The sequence below is a fragment of the Festucalex cinctus genome, chromosome 11 (genome assembly GCF_051991245.1).
Source record: "Festucalex cinctus isolate MCC-2025b chromosome 11, RoL_Fcin_1.0, whole genome shotgun sequence".
NCBI lineage: Eukaryota > Metazoa > Chordata > Actinopteri > Syngnathiformes > Syngnathidae > Festucalex > Festucalex cinctus.
In genome coordinates, this window is record NC_135421.1 from 8,418,436 (window position 1) to 8,442,440 (window position 24,005).

General features: G+C 41.0%; 1 pseudogene across 1 annotated transcript in view; it reads left to right on the forward strand.

The window, feature by feature from the left end:
• The window catches only part of LOC144030326 (aryl hydrocarbon receptor-like), a 53,504-nt pseudogene extending 30,504 nt beyond the window's left edge, over window positions 1–23,000 (forward strand). Inside the window, exons 3-11 of the transcript XR_013287230.1 lie at window positions 5,532–5,635; window positions 6,906–6,995; window positions 7,081–7,189; window positions 11,096–11,221; window positions 11,306–11,508; window positions 11,587–11,696; window positions 11,764–11,905; window positions 13,579–14,977; window positions 20,940–23,000. The product of XR_013287230.1 is annotated as an aryl hydrocarbon receptor-like (transcript). The remainder of the gene's footprint in view (window positions 1–5,531; window positions 5,636–6,905; window positions 6,996–7,080; window positions 7,190–11,095; window positions 11,222–11,305; window positions 11,509–11,586; window positions 11,697–11,763; window positions 11,906–13,578; window positions 14,978–20,939) is intronic.
• The last annotated feature ends 1,005 nt before the right edge of the window (window positions 23,001–24,005 follow it).

Sequence of the window (24,005 nt, forward strand, 5' to 3'; positions counted from 1 at the left end):
GGGGTTTGGTGCCTAAAAACACAAACAGGCATATGTTACTACTAACTGTACATCAGTGATGACAATTTAGATGACAGCTTTAAATTTGTGTTGCATTTCATAACTAAGTTGCATACCATGTTTTCAGACCCCTTCTCCAAGCACATGTGAATTGTTTTGAAGTTGTATGTGTTTTGCTTTGTTGTCATGTAAAGGTAACTTTGTTTCACCTAAATTCCCAGCAATGGATTTAACGTAACAATGATGCACTGGCGTCAGACACTATGAATGCAGCTCATTCCCAGTGTGACAGTGATTTTTGCCTGGAGTCAAACGTGTTCATTTCTGCAATCCCATAATGGCCCATCTTCTGCAAAGAGGAAGCTGCAGAGAAGAGGGCCTCTCGTGGTGTCAAATTACACTTGCCTAAAAAAAGGCAAAGAAAGTACAGTACTGGAAGAGGTTTTCCGACTACATGTTAAATACGAGCTTAAAATTAAATGGCTTTTAAGTTGGTCAAAGGCAAAACTGACGAGTGTGGGATGTGGGGGGGAATGGGGGGAGCGGGTGTTTTTGGTGTGCATACGCAGCGATAGACATCAGAATCTAGGTTCCTGCTTTCCTCTTAAGGAGGAACGGCGTTGTGTTTTACACACAACTCAGCGAAGTTGGGTTTTGCCTGAGGTGGCCGGTTCACTTGACTTGAATCGAGTCAGACTCACAATCGCAACTCAACTCAACTCAACTCAACTTTATTTATGAAGCGCTTTAAAACAACTATCGCTGCATACAAAGTGTTATCAAAATCAATCATGCCATAAAGACAGGTAAAACAAAATGACACAAAATAAATGAATAAATATATGTATAGGTAAGTAACTAAAATACTAGGGCTGTCAAAGTTAAAGCGTTAATAGATTAATTAACCACAGAAAAATGTCGCATTAATCACGTATTAACGCATATTAATCACATTATTATTATTATGATTTTTTACCATACTTGAGCCTTGAACGTAACCGCGGATGGTTACATTGAAGGCTGCGCAGGTCAGTGATTAGGTCAATGCACGGCATTTCCTACGTCTGTTGTTCCAAAATGAGCGGGTGACTCCAGTTGGTGTGCTCGGTGGTAAATTTCGCTTTAAAAAACACCCCGACGGGACTTTAGATAAAACAAAAGTAATTTGCGTTTAATTAATAATTGCTGAATTGCACCCAATTGATATGATGCTGTTACGTTTTGAGCAATACAACATGCATTTAATCAATGTTTGCAATTGACATTCAGATAATAAAATGCGTTAATGTCAAAATATTACGGTATTTTGTATTTATTTCATATTACGTGAATACGCAAGTAATTTAGCTGATTAATTGTGATTAATCAAAATTAAAGTGTGATTAATCAGATTAAAAATTTTAATCGTTTGACAGCACTATAAAATACATAAATTAATAACACAAGAAGTGAATAAGTAAATAAGTATCAATAAATTCACACAAACCACCATAAAACACTGAAACAATGTTGAATCTCATGCTGAGTCCAAAGCCAAAAAATAGAAATGTGTTTTAAGTAGTGTTGTTACGATGCCGATACTGGTATCGGCAGAGGCCCCGATACTGCATTAAAACAGTGGTATCGGTATCGGTGACTACTACCAAGTAACATGCCGATACCATTAATTCCAACGCTAATATAGGATTTTGGATGCAGCATCTTATGTCTTGCATGACATTCACTGATATGTGACGTGGTCACTGCATGCCGATCTAAGATATCCTATTGGCCCTTAAATGCTCTGAACCAATGGCCGGACAGATTTTTCTTGTTGAGGAAAAAAACCTTAGGTATCGGTATGGTATCGGCATCCGCCGATACTGCAAAGCTGGGTATCGGAATCGGTATCGGGGGCCAAAAAAAACTGTATCAGAACAACAGTATTTTTAAGATGAGTACTTGTATTAAAAGTGGGTAGAGAAGGAGATTGCCCAATATTTAGCGGAAGGTCATTGCAAAGGGAAGGACCGGCAACTGAAAAGGCTCGATCCCCTCTGAACCTACACTTAGTCCTCGGTACATCCAGTAGGCCAACACAGAAAGTTCTGTCAGCCAAATAGGATCTAAACCACTCGAGCACTACCATAATGCCCATCTGGTGCTACAAATGAGCCAACAGAATACGGTGGTCCACCCTATCGAATGCTGCAGTCAGAGCCAACAAAACAAGACATACATAGTCTTCAGAGGATGTCATTAAAAACTCATAACACGGCTGACTCTGTGCTATGCATCGTCTGAAAACCTGACTGGAAAACCTCCATGCTGTTATTGTCATTGAAGTAGGAGTTCAGCTACATGTGTACGACTTTTTCCAGAATTATTTAAACTGAAAAGCAGTTTAGAATGGGGCCTAAACTTTGACAGCGCAGCTTGATCAAGTCTGGGTTTCTTCAGCAGGGGTTGCACCACGACATGTTTTAAATTGTTGGTGGACTACGCCAGAAGACAGACAACTTTTAATAATGGCCAAAGCCAATTTACCATAAGGAGAACCGCTTAAAAAAAAATGAGGAGGAACAGATACCTATGGGGAGGTGGAAGTAGTGATGGCAAAATGAAGCCCCGTAAAGCAGTGAAGCCCTGCAGTGAAATGCTTCACACACACGTAGGGGCTTCAAGATGATTCATTTCCTCGACTACGCCATCATGTGGACAGAAAAATGTATAACATGCTTGGTGCATGCAATAAAATGGTGGGGTGTAAATCATGCTCTAAATACAAAAGAATATATATTTGAAGAGTGTTTTAACATGAATTGTTCTGTGTTACTTTGTCTATGTTTGTGCTTATGCAACAAGTAAAATGTGAAATGAGGTAAAATAAAGTGCTTATTCATTTTTATTTCAAAACTATTTTTTCCGAAGTTTTTGGACTCAGGCGGTTTCTTTTTTTTGCAGAGAATTTCACCTCCTTTGGGAAAAAAACTCTTTCACATGGTACTGATGAAGCAGGGGTGCATCGATATGAGATAGCAAGTTTGTATAGAATTGGACGCGTATATTTCTGTGATTCCCAGTACTGAAGGGGACTTTCAACTGTGAACAGAAAAATGTGAATTTTATGTGTTGTCACATTTTATTTTATTTTATTATTGGAATCTGTTAAAATAGTACCGTAATTGCAGTGCATTACCTTCTGAGGTGAGATCTGCTCAAAGTGCTCCTAAACAAGGGAAAATCTCTTTCTTGCTGGTTCCATCACAAAAAGAAGCTCGTCAAATCGAATGCCAAAAGCAAAAAAAGTAGCGCAATAAGGGACCCGAAAACACAAAAAGTGGAGGGGAATCCATAGCGTTTCTTTGCCGCTTTTATTTCGAACTACACTCAAACCTAGCGAATCATTTCCTGAATCAGTCACGTGGTACACCTGCTTCGTGGGGCTTCAAACGTCACCGCGTACGTCATCAACACACGCATTGACACGCCGTTCATGAACCACTCATCTGCATTACTCGGCACACGCTTCAGGGATTCGACCCGAGAAGCACATCACTAGGTGGAAGGCTTAATGTGACGTGTATCTATCTACCGGTAATCTAATCGAATGATGGTTTTACGATTTGGGACTGCTTGATTTAGACTTTTAAAAAATCATTTGACAAGTGATTACAAAATGTACATTTTCAACAGTGTGCCATTTCTTTTGTATTTGAAAGAAAGGTATTTTTGTGTTGTGCTTGCAAAACAAGCATACTTGCTTATTGTACAGGAGACTTGCTTATGACTTGCACATACTGAATGTACTTTTCTCCCACATGGATATTGCTACGTGTGTGTGCATTCTGCAACTGGATAATTTGATTTGTGACGAAACAAAACAAAAATTGTGGGGCTGACTGACTCCATATGCCACATTTGTAACGAGGAAAAAGGCAGACAAATGTCATTGTTGATCTGGTTTGTTGTTGTACTGTTAACAAAATCAAGGCGAGCTGCAACTCTGACTTGTGCTTCCTCAAGTCCGAAAAGCAGGAAATGATCTATTAGAACGAGTTCTCATCTGCGAGAGATGCTGGCAAGGATCCATGAGGCTTCAAGCCCATCTTGCAAGGAATTCCTGTTGCACGGAGCGGCACCAGAAACTGTCAAGTGGGTTAATAATGGAAAGCGATGGAAGAGAAGGTTTACCGCTGGGGAAGAAAATTCGAATGAAAACAAACACGAGGCCCCTGAGAGGCCCACTTACTCACGCAAGGTCTGAATGGAGGGGAAAAACAGGAGAAAGGGACTCTTGGTGGGTTTTCCAGATATGGAATAGGAGTGGCCAGTCGGCATTCATTTTTTTTGCAGTGGATTTGTTAGAACTGAACCATGATAGTGATATACTTCATGTTGTTTCTGATGACAATGCTGGTGGTTGCATTCAAAGGCTGCGATGCAAGTTTGTTTGACAGCAGCATCTCCTTACCTCCTGAATGTGTTGGCGTGACTGGACTGGATGGTCCATTTGGGAAAGGCCACTTCCTGGGATGTTCCCGTACTGGCCATCCACATCAAGGAAGTTCTCACGTCAACGATTGCTTGCAAAAGGGCAACAAAAGCTCCGTACAGATGCAGGAAGGGAGATTGTTTATTTTGGGGCATGTGAGACGTTTCAACTAGATGCCAGTGTGAGAGGTTGAGGTAGCCTCGTGGTGGCGCTTGCCAAAACAAAAGTCAAAGAAACTAAACGACTTTTAATGACTGGACCTCCCCCTAATGGATCATGCTACTTCCTACCCCAATATATCTGCAGTTGAGGGAATAAAACCTCTGGCCAATATTTTATTTACATTCACTTGTACTGTGTCTTTAAACGATAAGTCACTGAGTCCAAATCTTTTGCCAGGGCCCACTTTTTTCCACCACAGCTCCATCTGCTGGATGTGGTAGATCACTGCTCTCGTGGCCCCAAAATGAAGTGCACTGTTACAAGTTAAAGTCAGGTCATCTTTGTTTATAAAGCACTTTCAAAAGTGATGATGTAATTGCACTGCACCAGTCAGCCCTTTAATTGTCCCATTAGCCCCACCCTTGGATAAAGTTCTGTCGATATTGTTTATTTAGAACACTTACTAAAATACAAAACATTGTGCTTGGAGGGGGTAATAAACCAAATGATCTCCAAGTTTTCCATGAGCTACAATAGTCTTTTGAATTGCAGCCTGATGGGAAGTGTCTCATGTGCACTGATAAGCAGCTCCGCCCATCACAGCGATGTGCTTACACAATAGTGGCACAAGATGCCAAAGTAAATACACAGCCGTGAACCTGACTAGTTGCTGGAATCAGCGTGCAAGAGGAAAAGTGATGCAGCACATGACTCAAACGAGGTTTGGAGTCAAAAGTAGCTTGCAATCTGCTTTGGTTTGTGGCATGGAAAATAAGAAAGTGGTGTCCTATTACTTCTTGTCCTTTACCCCTCTTAGGACAGTTATTAAAAAGTCTTGAATAATAAGGCTGTGAATTTAGCTGACTTGTGATGTTTATTTTTATCACTCTTCCAGCTACGATAAAAAACAGCACCAGCAGTGGATTTCCTGGAGCCAACGGGTCCAATGGCAACAACCTGGCGACCAAAGGCTTCTCTGAAGGAGACCTGCTACTCCAGGTAATAGACAAAGCCAAGTCTTATTTTGTTGGGAAACCAGGATTTCTCCCATGTTTTATGCTAAAGCAGTGGTGTCCAAACTACGGCCCGGGGGCCATTTGCGGCCCCCCGCCCATTTTTTTAGTGGCCCACGACAAATGCTAAAAATGGCATTTGACTCAGTTCAAATAAAATAAACAAAACAAAAATGTTTGGAGATGGTCAAAGTAAGAAAGGAGGGTAATGAAAAAACAGGTGCCATTAAAGGTTATTTTAGTTAACTAAAACTAATGAAAAAACAAACTAAAATTCAAAAAATAATATTGTTACCGAAATAAAATAAAATGAAATGCTTTTTAAAAAATGAAAACTAACTGAAACTACATTTTATGTTTACAAAATTAACTCAAACTAACTAGAATTATAGCAAACATGTCCTTGGTTTTAGTCTTTGGTAATTAATTTAATGCATGAGCCTTTGGGGATGATTTTAAATGTCATTTTTATTTGATTTATTTTGATATAAACCGGAAAAATGTCCTTTGAAAGTATGTCACACAGAAGTGACGTCATCCAGCAACAGCCAATAGAAAAGCACCAAAAGATGACCTTGCGCCCATGGTGTTTTTTTAAATATTGCGCACAAGTAATACACATTTAAAAAAAAAAAAAACACACAAAACCTAATACTAATATTGAAACTAACAAACTAAAACTAAGGATTTTTTTAAAGAACTAAACTAATAAAAACTAACTGAAATGAAAAATTCCAAAACTATAATAACCCTACTGCCATATGACAAATAAATTGGTTTATATACTGTAGCATTTTTCTAAATATGCAAAAGCACAAATAAATTATTTGTACAATTTTTAGGACTCAACACAATTTCTCTTCATAACATTATGTGGCCCTTGCATCCTTCTGATTTTCTGTATGTGGCCCTCAAATGAAAAAGTTTGGACATCCCTATTCTACAGTGTATTTATCTGTAGAACTAGACACTCAGCAGCCACATTATAAGTAGAAAAAAAAAAGTAGTAATCTCCATTACAAGAACCGTATCAAAAACTGTCTATACAAAATATATTAGCTTAATATGCCGGACGGTTACCTTACCTTACCGTATTTATTAATACTAGACTATAATCATTAGAACATATTATTAACTATGTATTTTTTGACCGTGTAAAAGTCAAGAATTATCCAATATTGTATCTGTTGTTTTCGAATTGATAAAGTGACGTGTCAGGAAGCGTAGATAAATTGTAATGTTGTGTGATGGCACAGGCACTGAATGGCTTTGTGCTGGTGGTCACGTCCGAGGGGTCCGTGTTCTACAGCTCGCCCACCATCAAAGAGTACCTGGGCTTCCAGCAGGTAAATGTTCATCTTGAACTTTTTTTTTTTTAGCGCACTACGGAATTAGGTAGACTGTCTGCTGACATAATCTTTCCTTGTGCAGTCGGACGTGATCCACCAGAGCGTGTTCGAGCTCATCCACACGGACGACCGCGCTACGTTCAGGCAGAACCTCCATTTTGCTCTAAACCCACCTGACCCAAGTGGACAAGGTATGTGGGTCTCAACATTGACAGTTACAGGATTTTGCACCATTCAAAGAAAAATTTTGTGTGGAGTTTTTCATGGGAAATGTTTGGGGTTCGTTCATTTTCTATAAAGTCGATTATAATAATAATAAGGTTCTCAGAATGTTGACCTACACAAATGTTCTGATGGTTGAACTGACCAGAAAAATCATCCTCTGACCTCTTGGTGAAAGTCTTCCCGCACGTAATTTATGAGATAGCGGCTGCCAGCGCTGCTCGTGGTAACTGCTAACACTCGTGTTTTTGAAATGGGAAGATAATATATTACGTCATAAAAGCAGGTACAATCTTGCTTTTCCTACATGTTATACCATGTTTGATGTTACTGACTGGAGATGTTTTTATGTACAGTATATTTTTTTTTATGTTTTGATTTTTATTTATCAATCTAGATGAGTTCAGTGTTTAGATTTTTGCATAGTATAAAATACAGGTATAAAAAAGCTGATATTGTTGTAAGAAAGATTAATTATTTGTTTGTTTAAAAATACATTACAAAATTACCTTAAAAAAACTGCATATTAAATCACGATTGCAATATTGGGGAATAAAATACAATTAGATTAGTTTCCCAAATCATAGTCAGTCCTACTACAAAGGGAGTCGACTGCTTTTCACCTTTCCTTTCACTTCCAGCAGGTGGCATCTAAAATACTTTAGTGTAGATGTACAGTTGTGAAATGTTCTGGACTAGAGTAGCAGTTCCTCGTTGTGATAAGCCCCTATCCCACTCAGCTGCAAACATTACAAATGTTGAATTCGCCAACTTTGAGGCTCATTTTTGCAACGTTTTAGCAACATTTGAGAGAACGCGCGTGCGGCGCGAATTAACCTGAAATTTGAATCAAATTGACCCACACAGTGGATGGACGTCATTCTTTCTTTTTTTTTTTTTTTCTTTTTTTTTTTTTTTAAATTAGAATATGGAATTATTGGACTTTTATGTCCAGGCTACGTAATGCTGTGATGATGTGTTGTGTTGCGTGCACGCAACACGGCCCCTGTTCATTTTGGACTTCCATATTTTGTTTCTATTGTGCTATAGAAATGCGTATGGTGTCGCATAGTGTAGCCATAATAGATTCCTACCCATCTCAGGTGTTATATCTTCCTCTGAGAGAGAAAGAAAAAAATAGATATTTTGGGGGGGAAGTGACTGGCAAACGTCATCATACATTTAGGTGACAATCAGTCGTGTTTTTTGGACATAAAGTCATGTAATATTTTGTTTCTATAAGGCAACGTGGTGATGAAATGTCACAAAGTGAAGAATTAAAAAAAGAAAAATACTGTTTCATCTTTTTCCCCCCTTTCTCCAAGGAAGAATATGACATTCTGAAATGGTTAGAAAAATGCAATTTAAATGATGACAATACTTGATTATTCCATACAACATTTTTATAGAGCACAATATAGACCAGGAAACAAGTCCAAAATGAACAGTGCCGCATAATGCATGCAACACTTCACAGCGATGAACAAAAATGATGCACACAAATGCCCAATATGACAGCATACATAATTGTATGTCATCATTTTGACACTTAATAGGCTGATACCTTTTTTCAGGGAGTCAGATGCCACCATTGATATTTTAGCCTACTGCTTGGGCCGCAACATCGTGTTTCGTTTTGGTGGAATTTTCACTGGCTTGATTGTCCGCGCTGCCCCTGATGGGCACATTGAGCGCTTGTAAAACATCAAATACAAACTAGAAAATATGTTCAACACATGTCTCTCCATGCTAGATTTTTGTTTTTCGTTTTTGAAATATGATTTCCATGCGTGTGCTCAGATCATGGTCTGCTTGAACACAAGCGCTCACAGTGTATATCTGAATGGGGGAACTTTGCCGAAACGGTGTCGACAGATCATGACGGAATTATGAACAAATGCATATGGTGGCGAAACAATGGATTTGCATGTTCAAAATCTCCTTGCGACAATGGCGACACTTGCGACAAATTATGAAAACAAATGCGACCGATTCCGAACACTGTCAAACTCTTAAATGAGAAAGAATGGACTTATCGAAACAACGTGGACAAAGGACTGCCGAATTTTTATTCAAATGAAAGATAACTGGTCAACAAAAACACGAATCGTGACCCCGGGTTTTCACCGGATGCGGTTGCGGTGCGGTTGCGGTGCGGTGCGTCTTGACTGCGTGCTCCGGACGGGTCAATTTTTTTGTCAATCCACACCGGCTCCGCACAGCTGCGGTCCGGCAGCTCCGTCGCCGCCCACTTCCCAACGTGTCTCGCGGGACCGCGCGCGCGCGATCATGTGGCATTTCACAACGAGAGGTGGACTTCTTTTGATTTAACCTTTTCTTCTTTTTCTGCTATGAGATTCCATGCAGCATCCTTTTTTTGGTTGTCCTTGTAAAGTATATTAATAACGAGAGTCGGGTCAGTGCGGGTCCACTCTTTATTTCTGTCTTCCGCGTCCGGCTGCCGCTCAGTACGGCAAGCGAGACGGGCACAACAAGCAATCGCGAACATCAAACTCACAATACATTACAGTCCTTATAAAAAGGATGTGCCGTGTCATATATTATTTTGTGGTTTTCCACCTCCAATATAAACCTCTCCTCGTCCATGTTCGCTGGTGTCTAAACCGTGAATGAGCACATGGCCCGGCGACGCCCACGTCACGTTTTGCTGAAAAACTTGCGAAATAGGAGCTGGCGAGTGTTTTATTCTGAAAGGTAACCGGAAATTTATTTTGAAACTGCCTCGGTCTTCCTGTCCCGCTCGATGTGTTTTGTGCTAGCTTGCCATTTGCCGGAGGCCTACCGCTGCGGCGTCCGGCAAAAATAGAAAATAGGTCTATCCTTGCGGAAGGCTTGCGGCACGCCGCAGGCCTTCCGCAGTCGACACGCAACGCACCCGCAAGCGGTGTAAACTGCACCATTCGAATGAATGGAATCTAATTGCTTGCGTCGCCGGACCGCACCGCAACCGCACCGCAACCGCATCCGGTGAAAACCCGGGGTGAAAAGAGTGGAAGAATTGGCGTGGCTTGACAGACATCAACAACAGTAACTCACAACATCACTAATTAAAACTGGCATTGTATATGATTACTTGCTGACATTGCCAAGGCTAACTCTTGTTTATACACCTGCGTTGATAACATGTATTGCTGTTCCCGTTTGAATCTAAATATTATCTGGCTCTAATTCCGTTTGGACATTTGTTGTAACAGTCAAGGCTACATGATAAGGCTGTGTTGTAGCTAAAATGAATGCTGTCAATACGCAAAATGGGGTTGGTGGTCTGGCTCCTGGAATGCGGCTGGTGTGGGCTCCCCTGCTGGGTGAGCTGGCCATGGTAGCGCACAGGAGTCCTCTATCAAGAACTACAAGTAGATGGCACTAGTGGTGGCTGAGCTGACCAGAATCGAGGCAATATTGCTTGAAAGCAATGGGCAGAACGCAAGCCGAACTACTCTTTTGGAAGCCACAACATGTGTGAAAGCTGATCCGAGGTCAGCGAAGACGCTGCTGGTGAATGAGAAAAAAATGCGCTTGCCTTGGCTGCTCGCCTGGCGGGGTGGGCCTGCTGGTGGCGTCTGGGAACTGACTCACCAGTTCCAAATGACTGGGACTAGCCGCAATCTACACAAGGACATTCAAGATGAACTGAGCAGGCAGTGTTTGGGATAGTCTGGGATGGATGGATAACGATATCGAAAGGTCGTAGTTCAGTGGGATAGGGGCTTGATCAACAGGTTTATACAATATTATTTGTCATTTTCTGTATGGAATGGATTTGATCATTTGGGGGAATCTAAACACCAGACACCTACACTATAAATGTGAACTACAAATGTAACTGACTGATGCGGTCTTCTCATGTTATTCAGGCTTGGAGGAATGCATGAACACAGACTTCTACAGTCCTGATCAACTTCCTCCGGAGAACTCGTCCTTCCTGGAGAGGTTTTGTGTGTCGCTTCCGTTGCCTCCTGGACAACTCGTCTGGCTTCTTGGTGAGAAACGCCTTCACATATACAAATGTCCTAAAATATACCATAATTGAACTGTGCTGTTTTGGCCTGTCATCGTTCCACCAGGCTCTCAAGTTTCAGGGACGACTCAAGTACCTGCATGGCCAAAACATCTTCAGGGACAGCGGGTCGCACGGCAAACCGCAGCTCGCACTCTTCGCCATCGCCACGCCCGTCCAGTCTCCGTCCATCGTGGAGATCCGCTCCAAAATGTTGCTCTTTCAGACCAAGCACAAGCTGGACTTCACACCTATGGGCGTTGACAACAGGTGACACGCCAATCTGCCAACGCTTTTTGTTGTTACCTTTTTCCTGGTAAAATGTCTGACCTTGTTTCTTCTCTGTAGGGGGAAGATCATTCTGGGCTACTCAGAGACAGAGCTATGCATGAAAGGCTCCGGCTACCAGTTTATCCACGCCGCTGACATGATGTACTGTGCCGACAACCACATACGCAGTAAGTCAGACAATTTTGATACTTTGCCTCATCAACTGCTGCTATTGCTAACGATTTTGCTTCACAGTGATTAAAACTGGAGACAGCGGCCTGACGACTTTCCGTCTCCTGAGTAAGTCGGGAAGCTGGGTTTGGGTCAAAGCCAACGCCAAGCTGATCTACAAAGGAGGAAGGCCCGACTTCATCATCGCCTATCAGCGAGCGATAGTGTGAGTGTTGCTCTCCTTGTAAGCAGTCCAACATCTCAGGTGAAAAACAAAATCTTTACTGGCGGCATGGCTCAGGGGGTAGAATGGTGGTCTCCCAACCCTGTGGTTTCGAATGTCATCCCTTGTGACCATGTGGAAGTTTCCTTGAGCAAGATACGGAACCCCCTAGTTGCTCCTGATAATGCGTCATCAGTGGGTGATTGAGGACTCAGTGTCAAAATTGCTTTGAGTACCTAAGGTAGAAAAGAACTATACAAGTGAATATTTTACCTCCTGATTTCTTCATTTCAGATCATGTCATTTTAATTTGTCCGCTCCAATGTATGGTTCCTATCACTGTAAACCCAAACAGTCCTACTATAAGTCATAATTTATAAGGCTGTGGTATTTAGATGACCAAACTAAAAAGTTTGAGCTCTGTTAGCGTTTCATTAAATATTAACTGAATCAGGGTAAATATGTTTTTAATGAACTCTGAGGGAAAGTTTAAAGGTTTTAAGAATTAGACACAGCATTATGACATCATCAACGTGAGGATGTTCTGCTGTGCGAGAAACATGCTGCATTTTAGGAAGGTTGGAATTTTCCCACTTGGAATCTCCCAGCTCAGACCTCAAAGCATTCAAAGCAAATGCAAACAACAAAGATGACTAATTGAATAATAGTTTGTTAGATTATGAAAACAGCAACCACTCAAGGTGGCCAACTGGTTTGCCTCCCAGTGCAGAGGTTGCGAGATCGAATCTAGGCCTTCAGCCTTCCTGGGTGGAGGTTGCATGTTTTCCACATTCCTGCGTGGGTTTTCTCCGGGTACTCCAGTTTCCTCCCACATTCCGAAAAATATGCATGGCAGGTCAAGTGAACACTCTGAATTGTCCTTTGGTTGTTTGTCTGTGTGTGCCCTGTGATTGGCTGGCATTCAGCTCTGGGTGTACCCCGCCTACTTCCCAAAGAAAGCTGGTAGCCAGTAGTTTTAAAACTAGTGTTTATAAGTTAGTAACTGAGAATAATTGAGTTGCTGTAACAGAAAGCTTCTAAGTATGTATGTGTAAAAAAAAATTCACTTGATGTCATCAAACCATTTAAGTTCTGGAAAACTTAAACTTTTGAGTTAATCACCTCAAAAAAATAATCAATGTTGAATCGATTTTCCTTTTTGATCCCGATATCGACTCATAAAACCATGGATTGATTATTTTAATATCTACTGTTCTCCTAAATTCTTATTTTTTAGTATCTTACTTTTTTTGTTCAAATTTACTGTTCCCATTCTAAAAGTATTTTCTTACATTTATGAAAGACCTGACTTCTTGCACTTTAAGACAATTCAGAATCGTTTTAATTTATCTTTTCAATTATTGAATTTGAATTGTGAAAATATTTTCATCTTATCTTTGCTGATGTCAGTGTTTGTCTAACACTTAAGTGATTATAACATATTACTTTTATTAATAACCTAAACTTATCCAGTTACTGCCTCTGCAAAATTGAGTGTTAAAGATAAGAGTTTTTAATATGTCTTTTTTTAAGAAGAAATTATGTTCCATAATTGAGTGAATCGAAATTAATCGATTGAGAAAATTAGAATCTAAGCTAATTATTTGGGTTCACAGTGTAAATAGACACTCGGCATCTTATTGTCATTAACGTGATCTCTGCTTTTGGTGTTCCAGCAATGCTGAGGGCGAGGACTACCTGCGCCAGAGGAGGATGCAGCTGCCCTTCAGCTTCACCACGGGCGAGGCCGTGCTTTACAACACCGGGCCAACCATGGACCTCACGCAGACGCAATTCAACAAAAAGTTCAACAATAACGACGACGCGAACGCCAGCAAGAAGACGCAGTTGCCCCGCTCGCTACTGGACTGCTTCCTCAGGCAGGACGAGTCCGCCTACAGGCACACGCCGGAGGCGGCTTTTCCTGTGGATCAGGTCTTCATGGACACTCGAGCGCTGGTGAGCGTGCCCAGTAACGGATGGCAGGACGCGGGCTTGGGGGCCACTTCCAGCGCCCCCATCATGGTGAAGGAGGAGGCAAAGCAGTCGGTGATGGCTGTGATCGACAGCCTGCAAGAGATGGCGCAGAAGGGTGACTTCTGCGGCGCCCTGGAGAACCTGGACGTGGACGACTCGGAGCTGATGCAGTGGGAGGAGACTCTCAAGCACTTGGGTCAGGCTGGCGACCAGGAGGAGAGCGTGCGGTCCGAGTTGGACAACGTCCTCTTCAATGAGATATTTGACCAAATTGATTCCGTTTTGTTCAAGGAGAATGGTGACGAGTGCTCTCCCACTTGCTTGAAGCAAGACACCTTCATGCAACCATCGCAGCAGTTCCCGACACCGTCCCAGGGTGGGATTTTCCCCCAAACCAACAGCTTCTACTCGGGATCTGCTCCGGCTTTCAGCAACACCCAGAAACTTTCCCACTGTGGACCCGTGCCAGGTCCTGCGAATGAGCACCAGGCTGGTCTTCAGCAGCTGCAACTTCAGGACATTTTCAGCCCAGAAATAGAACTCCCGGATCTTATTGTTCCAAATTCTTCTGCTGTTACTGCTCCAGTCCACTTTCCAGCCTTTGGACAGCAGCAGCAGCCAATTCAACTTAATCAGAATAATCTATATTCTGTGACACCACCCTCGATTCCTTGCAATGCCGCCGCCTCTGACCCTACAACTTGCCCTGCTCCGTCGCAGGGCCAATACAAGATGCCCCATCCGTCTGTTACGCACAACGGTCCGGTTCTGGAAAATCAAACATTTGCGTATGGTGGGCCCTGGCCAAGGGCCATCAATGGGCTGGACCACTCTCAGCAGAGTGTGCCGGCCAATCACAGTAGCTGCATGTACGCGAAGCCCCTGACACCGGCGCAGTCCTCCTGCCAGAGGGGAACGTGCGTGGACCACAGTCCCACGGAGGGTGGCTGCTACATCCAGTGGGGTAGCAGTCAGCCTGTGGTGGGCACATCGGCCGTCAGCCAAGAGAACGCCAACATCAGTCCCGTGATGGCGCCGTCCAACATGTCAAGGTCGGAGCGAGTCTTTAACCCACCATGCTACCAGGAATGATGGCAGGTAGAAACACATTTTCAGTCTCATCTTTGTTGTTGATTTGAGCAAATTTGCTAGGAGATATGCGTGACTTGTTTGATGGTCGAATGAGATACTTCGCTAGTAAGATAATACAGGGTGTTCCAAAATGGTTGACCCCATTCTAAATGCCCATATCTCGGAAACTACTTGATGGATCTTAATGAAACTAAATATACTTTATGTTGAAGGTCACAAGTTTTATTGGTTAACTTTACAAAGAAAAGTACAAATATTTGTTGGTCCTATGACAGATTTTCATAAATATTCAACACCAAGTGGCAGGTTGTATTTGGAATTACACCCCAAGTGCTTTTTAGGACGTTCAGAACTTCCATTCCTGTGTTTTGTGTAAGCTCGATGTTACACACAAAAACTTGAAAAGTGTCTACACAAGCTGTGAAAATTTGGGGCAATTCCAACGAAAATTGTCAAAACTATTGGCCCACGAAATGGGGTCAACCATTTTGGAACACCCTGTACTACTTAATAAAACCATGTGTCAAAATGGCGCCACACTTCAGTCCGATAAAGTCTCACAGTTAGTCCTCTGTGAACCAGGAAGTAGTCTGCAACCACCAAATGGAAAAAACAAAACAAATGTGACGCTTCAGGATATTTTGTCCCACCACTAATTAGTAGTTGGTCCGACAGAGAGGTCACTTTTCTCTGTGAATGGTACATAAGTCCAGGTCCACCCCAAATGTTGAAATCTATGCCATCCTCCAAGAAGATGACTGCTAACTAAAATGGAAATAAAAAAAGAAATGCTTTTTTTTTTTTTTTTTTTTTTTTTTTTTTTTTTTTTTTTACTTTTGTTCAAATTTGAATCTTAGTGGGGGGCCTTTAACTCTTTTACTGCCAAACGTTATCCAAAAAGACAACCCCAAGAGTGCCAGCAGAATATTGCACTATGCACTATGAACATGGTGGATTCCATATGAAGGATTGGATTCCATTTTCTCATTAGAAAGAAAAAAAAAAAAAAGTATGATTCTACCTTATTCCGTTCTTTTGTAATCACCATTTGAAAATAGCTAATTTGTGATAGCAAGCTATAATGGGAAAAAAAATGAGGGAAAAAAAGTGTTTTAATGAAACAATACATTTTATGCACAACAGACACTAATATTTGTTTAGTGACACTCTGAATTAGATTTAATGTGACAAACGTTTTGATCATTCTTTGAAAACATATTTCTTAAGATCCACCATGTTTTCATGTAATTTGATCCACGGGACCTGCTGGCCATTAGGGGTGGGACAAAAAACCGATTCGACCGAACCATCGGTCGTTAAGGGGAGCTAAACGGCCGTATCGGTAGCAGACTTGTCAACCGATACAAAATCCGCCGGGAATCCTTAGATACATTGCTTGTAAAGCTGTGGACCGGATATCGCGTTGCTGTGAATCGGTTGCGAGTGAGGCTTTATGGTTTTCATAACAATAGCAAGAGTTCTGCACCGTGCTCTACTTGTTTTGTTTAGATTTCAGTAGCAGCACTATTCAAGCTACTTCCGTGTTTACAGAGAGCTAGCAAAGTAGCGCTCAGAGACGCTTCATTCCCCGGATGTTGTAAACATAAGGCAAAGACGTTGCGCACCTTGGGGGGGAGCCAACCGTCAACGCCGTGCTCGCGACACGGCGCGCGCGCGCACAACGAGTGACAACATGCAACAGTGGAGACAGTTAGCAGAAGCCGGTGCCGTACATCTCGGTATTTCCCATGGCTATCGAGTCCTCTCGGTGCACTTGTATGTCCCGGGCCGGCGTTGGTACTGCGCGCGAGCCAAAAAGAATAACTCCCGTGACGATCCAATGCATGGATTCAAACGAAACAGGTATGTCCCACAGCCAACACACCAGCTAAGCTAAAAGCACACTGCAAGTATCTCATTTCTCAGTTTGTGGCTCCCTGTCAATGTACACAACTAGCATGAGCAGCAGGGAACTGAGAAGTGCCCGCAATTACGTCATCAAACTCAAAATGAACGACAGCCCAAAAAACAAAACAAACAGTCGTGATTCCGTGGTCATCATCGTGTCTCAGATTAAAAAAACAAAAAAGATGTCATACATTAACCAAAAATGAATGTGATGGCAAAGAAAAACAAAAATTGTTAAAAACAAAAATTGTTGATAAAAAGGTTAGGGCACTTTTGGAAATATTTTTGGATATATTAAGTTATTAAAATGTGTTTGATAGATTTATTGTTCCATAAGGTGGCTTCATATTTCTTTTGGATGGACGGTAGGTTTATTTCATGTCTTAAATTTATGTTTCTGAAATACTTCACAATGTGGACATATTCTGTTTAATTGTGTTCGTGTCTTTTTAAAGGTTAAATATTTATATTTCAAATTGAATTATCAGCCTTTTGTTTTCCTGATCCTGATTTTGAATTAAAAAAACAAACAAAAAACAATTATAACTGTTAATAACAACTAATAAATATTTAAACTGATACATTTTTCAGTCATATCGCCCAGCCCTTTGTTCCGGTCCATTTAAATAATTGTTTCAATATATAAAAATATAGAAGACATTGTTGTTGTTCTTTTTTTACACATTTGTAGATACTGTAAAAATGTGTGGTGTTTTAAGATTAATGTTTACAAGCAACAAATGTCACTATAAGATTTGAATATTGAAATTAATCGTATCGAATCGAAAATTGTATCGTTCCCAAACTTAATCGAACCGTATCGAACCGTTCTGTTCTGAAAGATAATCGTTTTTCAATCGAATCGCAACTTGTGTATCGAGATGCATATCGAATCGGCCTCATTTCAGAGATTCCCACCCCTACTGGCCATAGTGTGTGTGTTTTTTTTGTTTTTTTTCCAACCCATTCCAGAAACCAGAGCTGCAGAAGACGTTGCGGTGCCCATTGGGGAAAAAAACAAGAACACAGTTGACGTCAATTAACCTTTTTGGCAGAATTCGTTGGGATTTCCGTTAACGTTAATTACCGTTCTTGGCAGGAAAAGAGTTAATAACTTACTACAAATTGTGTTAACTAGGGATGCACCAAAGTGAAAATTTTTGGCCAAAACTGAAAAGGACCGTTTGACAGTGCTTGTTAACTAGGGATGCACCAAAGTGAAAATTCTTGGCCTAAACTGAAAAGGACCGTTTGACAGTGCTTTTTAAATTAATTTGATTGATTGACGTAAAAAAAAAAGAAAAAAAAAAGACAATATGTTTTCATTCACCAATTACTGTTTTACACATTAAATGTATTACAGTAGGTCATTTATCTGTTTACTTGATAAGCAGTGGCGGAGCCAGACTTTTATAAATAGGGGGGCCAGGGGGGGGCCAAGAATACTTCATCCAAAGATGATGCCAAATTTGTTTTCATGAAAATTAATTTCAATCGGAGTCTCTATCGATGTTCAAATATATTTAAGTACATATTAAGCACAGGGGAGATTTTTGCACATAATGTGCCGTTTATTAAGAATGTATAAAATGTACAAAAATAATAATTCAGCACTGTTTAACTTGAATGAACTTGCACGCACAGGCAGATACTGTATTCATGCAATTACAGTACTTTTATCAACATAACATTATAATATGAACATAATGCAAATTTGTATTACAGTATGACTAAAGATCCTGTCTAAGTGCCAAACTCTCCTTGTCGTTTCATTTTCCACACACCCTATGAAAAATAAATTTATTACTCCAACTACTACTTCATTTAAAACCACATAATTTATTAATGTGATTAATTAATAATTATGTTAATAAATCCTCCACTTCTACCTGTAAATGCAAACGTCAGTTAGTGTCTGTTTGAACTTTCAACCATTGGAGGGTGCTATTGTATTGCATAACAACAACAACATACTTATTTTTAGCTTGCACAAAACTACGTTGCTTATTGATGTCCGTCCAAAACAATCTATCTGAACTAGAGGTGTCAGTGGATTAAAATTTGTAATCATAATTAATCGCATTACTTCAATAATTAACTATTAATCACACATTAATTGCACATTTTATATCTCAATTTATACCTACGTTTACAATAAAATGTACAATTTCAATATGGTTTTATTTTTTTTAGTCAGTGATAGAGTAATTTCATAACAATTAAATTAAAAAAATTAAAACATTCATTGATAGAGTAATTTCATAACAATTCAAGAAAAAAAAGTTAAAAAAAAAATAAAAATAAAATATGTGCTGTACTGTAAAACCAAACCAAAGCGTGACTGATTTGTTTTGGTCATTTTTCTCTCACTACAACATGGTATAATTGCATTTGTAAGACAATAGTGAAAGCTCAATGCATTTCTCTTTTCATATTAGGAGCTGCCTAATTTTTAACATGAAGTAACTTGTGAAATTATGCACATTTTTAAAACTGTAAAATACAACAGTCCCCACAAATATATGCATTCGCTTGGCTTTTATTTTGTTAAGTGAAATAGGATGCGCATTGTAAAATGACGAATTTTTACTGCATAGGAACCAGAAACGACCGATGTGTTCTTTTCATATTAATAGCTCTGTAATTTTAAACAATGAGTAACTTGCGAGTTTCTGCACATTTTAAAATTGTAAAATACAACTTGACGCCAATCCCCACACATTAGGCAGTATCATTTAATTTATTACTGCTAAATTGTGTTATAGTGACTCCTTTTTATGACGTCGGACGCTTTTATTTTGTTAAGTTCTCGGATGCGAGACGCAGCTGAGGCCGCTCTACTGTTACAGCGAATACATCGGTAGTTTCATTTTCACCTTGATGAGATATTTTGTGGAGATGCTGAATAAAATACGCCTCACATTTAAAGATAAATAGGCTTGGGCTCACTCCAACTGTCAAGACGGCGTCCATTCGGCTCTTTACTCTCACAGGGGTTTCAGAGTGCCCATGGACGCCTCTTGGTGCTCAGTGCGAACGCAACGGCTAAACGAGTGCGTTCTTTCAAAGCAAGGCACGGGTGGTAGTGGTGAGACACAGTCCAAATGGCTCCTCCACCTATATTCTGCCCCTTAAACACTGTATTTTAGCTCCAGTGCATTTCTATTGGGTAGTTTTGACGTGGACGTTTCTACTGCGTGGTGACTAGAATTCCCTGAGTAGAGGCTTTCCAAATAAGGAGCGGTCGTTAATCGAGCGTTAAAAAAAACAGTGCCGTTAAAGGCACTTTAAGTAAACGAGATAATAACGCGACAATTTTGACACCCATAATCTGAACATAAAAGTTATTTTAAACAGTCACTCACGTCTCAAAGGCAAACAAACATGATATAGCCAAACGCCAACATGTATTTTTGATGTGCCGGTGTTCTGTCGGATCAGCATACCGGTACTCAGGAGACTTCTCCTTAAAACAGATGATTCTCCTTCTCCAGACTTCTAGTGAGGTGGATTATAATGCTTTGTCTTAAGTAGCGCCAGCCACTGTTCAGGAGGGGCATAACAATTAGTAGGCGTCTGCTTGAAAAAAATGCTGGCAGGCTGCATCGGCCAGGCGTGCGACGTCACTGCGCCGGTGCCGTGATATGTCAATCATTTGGCGTCTACTGGGTCCAATCACATTTCAGCAGGGGCACGTGCCACCCCGGCCCCCCCTCTGGCTCCGCCATTGTTGATAAGTAACAATACCATTTCATGCAATATTGGTATTTTGGTGCATCCCTTTATAGTTATTTTTGATGTGAATGGGTATGATGACTATACATCCTGGTTTACCTCAAAATAGCACTGCCCATAAATTAGCATCTTTTAGTGAGACACATCATCACATAGAAATGTCTTAATTTAAAAAAAATAAATAAAAAATTGGAGTCCTCGAATTTTATGAGCATGCTCGCCGGCAAACACGAATGAGATGCACAGTGCTACATAGATTTTCCTTTGTGCAGGTCTTTCCTGAGTCTTGTTTCTGATTAACTTCTCCCCCCCCCCCCCCACATAGATGGAGCATTCTTCGCTTGTCATCGATGCCCCTGCCGGTGTTACCGCGGCAACTGGCAACCCCACCCCAATGCAGTATCAGCGCTTTTTCGCCGACCCTCGCACTTACATTAACATGTATGCTCTCTTTCGTCTGTCTCATATTTAGTCAAATGGAACTTCTATAATAGGAATGAAGTATGAAGACGTGGATGGAAACAGCCAAAGATTTTGGTTTTTACAAGGGAAAACCAATATTTGTTGCAATTTTATTTTATAACAGACACACACTATATATATCATCTAAACGGATAAAAGAATCTTGAGGTAGCACCGGTTTCATGTACCTGAAGTAATGACATAGTTAAACTACAGTCCACTTCAGACCATCCGAATGGGAAAGTTGTTATTCTGACTTTAGCCATGAAAGCCTGAGCGACTGCTCTTGTCACTGAAAGGACATTAGTGCGTGTAGAGGATGCCCCCTTCAGGTGAGATAAGGTAATTATGTCACCAACTGTAATCCCATTTCACACTTCCTGTCATTTTCCTGTATAGATGGCACCTATATGAAAAAAATAATATCCATCCTAAGTTCCATGCACTAGTATGCCATTTACCTTCACTAGAAGCAGTGTACTAGTAGGACAACCTCATTTCTGGTGAGGCAAAACTGTGCACTAGTTGATGGCTGCACACTAAAAGTGAAATGAAATTGTAAACAGTTAAAATCTAGTCATTCTAGTGCTTCACCAGTAGCAAGTTTTCCTACTTGTATGCAACAATGTTAGTGGAAATGTTATGTGGAATTTGTGAAGACAAACTGTGTACTAGTACATGGACTAGCATCATTGATACTTGACACGCTGCATCATCGCCTTCGCTCGCATGTGCCTTCACGCAATGAAAAAAAAAAAAAAAAAGGAAATGTATATTCTGTGGCCTTGGCAAGAACACGTTTTCGTATCCTTCATTAAGGGAACATTTTTCTAAAGTGGCCTTTCCGCAAGCAAGAAGTGTACTTAACGAAATGCCATAAATCCCATCAGCATAAGCATCTCACTGTGAACGCTCTCCTCAGATATTGTGGCAGCTTTGACCAGTATTGATCTATCTATTGTATCTATCTTCACTATCTCTCTATCTATCGCACTGTGTGCACTATGTGCAAGATGGAGGAAAAACATGTTGACATGTGGTCACTCTGTTTAAAAAAAAAAAAAAAAAAGCCTGAAGGGACGTCCTGTTTGGAGACTGGAGCCACTTAAACCACCTCAGCCAAATTTATGTATAATTAATATGCTTCACTTTCATGTAACCCAATTATATTAGCCATTATTATCATGCCTGTGTCAAGCAATTGTCTTTTTGTCTACTGTATAATATTTTTTAAATAAATATGAATATATGCATATAATCATATGAAAATGGTGCAGTGTGATTTTCCCCGCTGTATTCGCTGAATAATGGAGATTAATCTAGCCCTAATTTTTCAGGGAGTCTGTGGAAGCGGAGCCAAGAAAGGTTCTACCATATGAAAAAGAAATCTCATTTGTCTTAAATGTGTGACAACTAAGTTATTCAAATGTATAAGCCACTAATAACAAATTATGTCCACATTTTTTGTTGGTGTAAATGCTAACTCGTATGGATCAACATTGCAAATTGAAGTCAGCTTTTCTTTTTTTAAGTCTTCTCATGGGCGGCACGGTAGTCGAGTGGTTAGCACGTCCGCTTCCCAGTTCTGAGGTCTCCGGTTCGAGTCCAGGCTCGGACCTTCCTGGGTGGAGTTTGCATGTTCTCCCCGTGCCTGCGTGGGTCTTCTCCGGGTACTCCGGTCTCCTCCCACATTCCAAAGACATGCATGGCAGGTTAATTGGGCGCTCCGAATTGTCCCTAGGTGTGCGTGTGCGTGTGAGTGTGGATGGTTGTTCGTCTCTGTGTGCCCTGCGATTGGCTGGCAACCAGTCCAGGGTGTCCCCTGCCTACTGCCCAGAGCCAGCTGAGATAGGCTCCAGCACCCCCGCGACCCTTGTGAGGAATAAGCGGTCAAGAAAATGGATGGATGGAAGTCTTCTTGTTTTTATTCTGAACGTCCATTTTGCTTAATAATCACAATTCTCTCGCTAAATGGTTGAAGTCACATGATCGGGGTTTGACAGTGATATTTCTCGTTTGTATCGTGAAATATCAATGATGAGACAGACAACGATGTGCTCACAGCGGCTTGCTTGTTTAATCTCCCTTCGTTGGTACATGCACGTCGTAACCGATTCGTTTTCAACCTGATGTAGTGTTAGACCTTCACCAATAGGGGGTGCTACTACACAGTAGAACAGCTGTGATAAGTTTGATCATAGCATGCAAACATGACAGACAGGTTGTTGTGGTGCCCTGCCCCCCAACATGGCGTGCGGATGCTTTATTGGTCACGTGTCTGCCAAAGACACATTGGTGCAGATAGGTACAGCAAATTGGGGTGCATGCCAAATCTGTTTCAAGCATAACAAAATATACAATTAATGTAGAAAGTATTTTATTTAACAATACTGAATTTTGAATTGCAAATGGCATATGAATGAATGTGCAGAGTATCAGCAGTAAGGAATGAGTCAGGGCCGGCCTTGGCTACAGGCGAGATAGGCGGTCGCCTATGGCGCCATCTAGTGGAGGGGGCGCCAAATTGCAGGAAGGAAAACAAACAAACACGTCCCGGCCCCCTTCGTGTTTTCAAACATAAAATACGTTGTATAGCAAATATATTTTATTAAGTTCATTTTTTATTACTTGTATTCCAAATAAATGACTGTGAAATCACGACCTGCCGTCCTGGCGCCCTGAACCTGACCCGCTTCTGCCGCTTACAGTGAAAGGGAGGTGGAGGCGGCGTGAATCATCGCAGAGTATAGCGGCAGCGCTATAGATAGATAGATGGATGGCACACTTATGTTGTTTATACATCGACCACTACAATGAAAAGGTCCAAGCCCTCAGGTGCTGCATTAAGAAAGCGGCGAAAGGAGGAGGAGGAAAAACTCATATTGCACAAACACAATATTAATCTATAGGTTGCGTTTAGCGATATCGC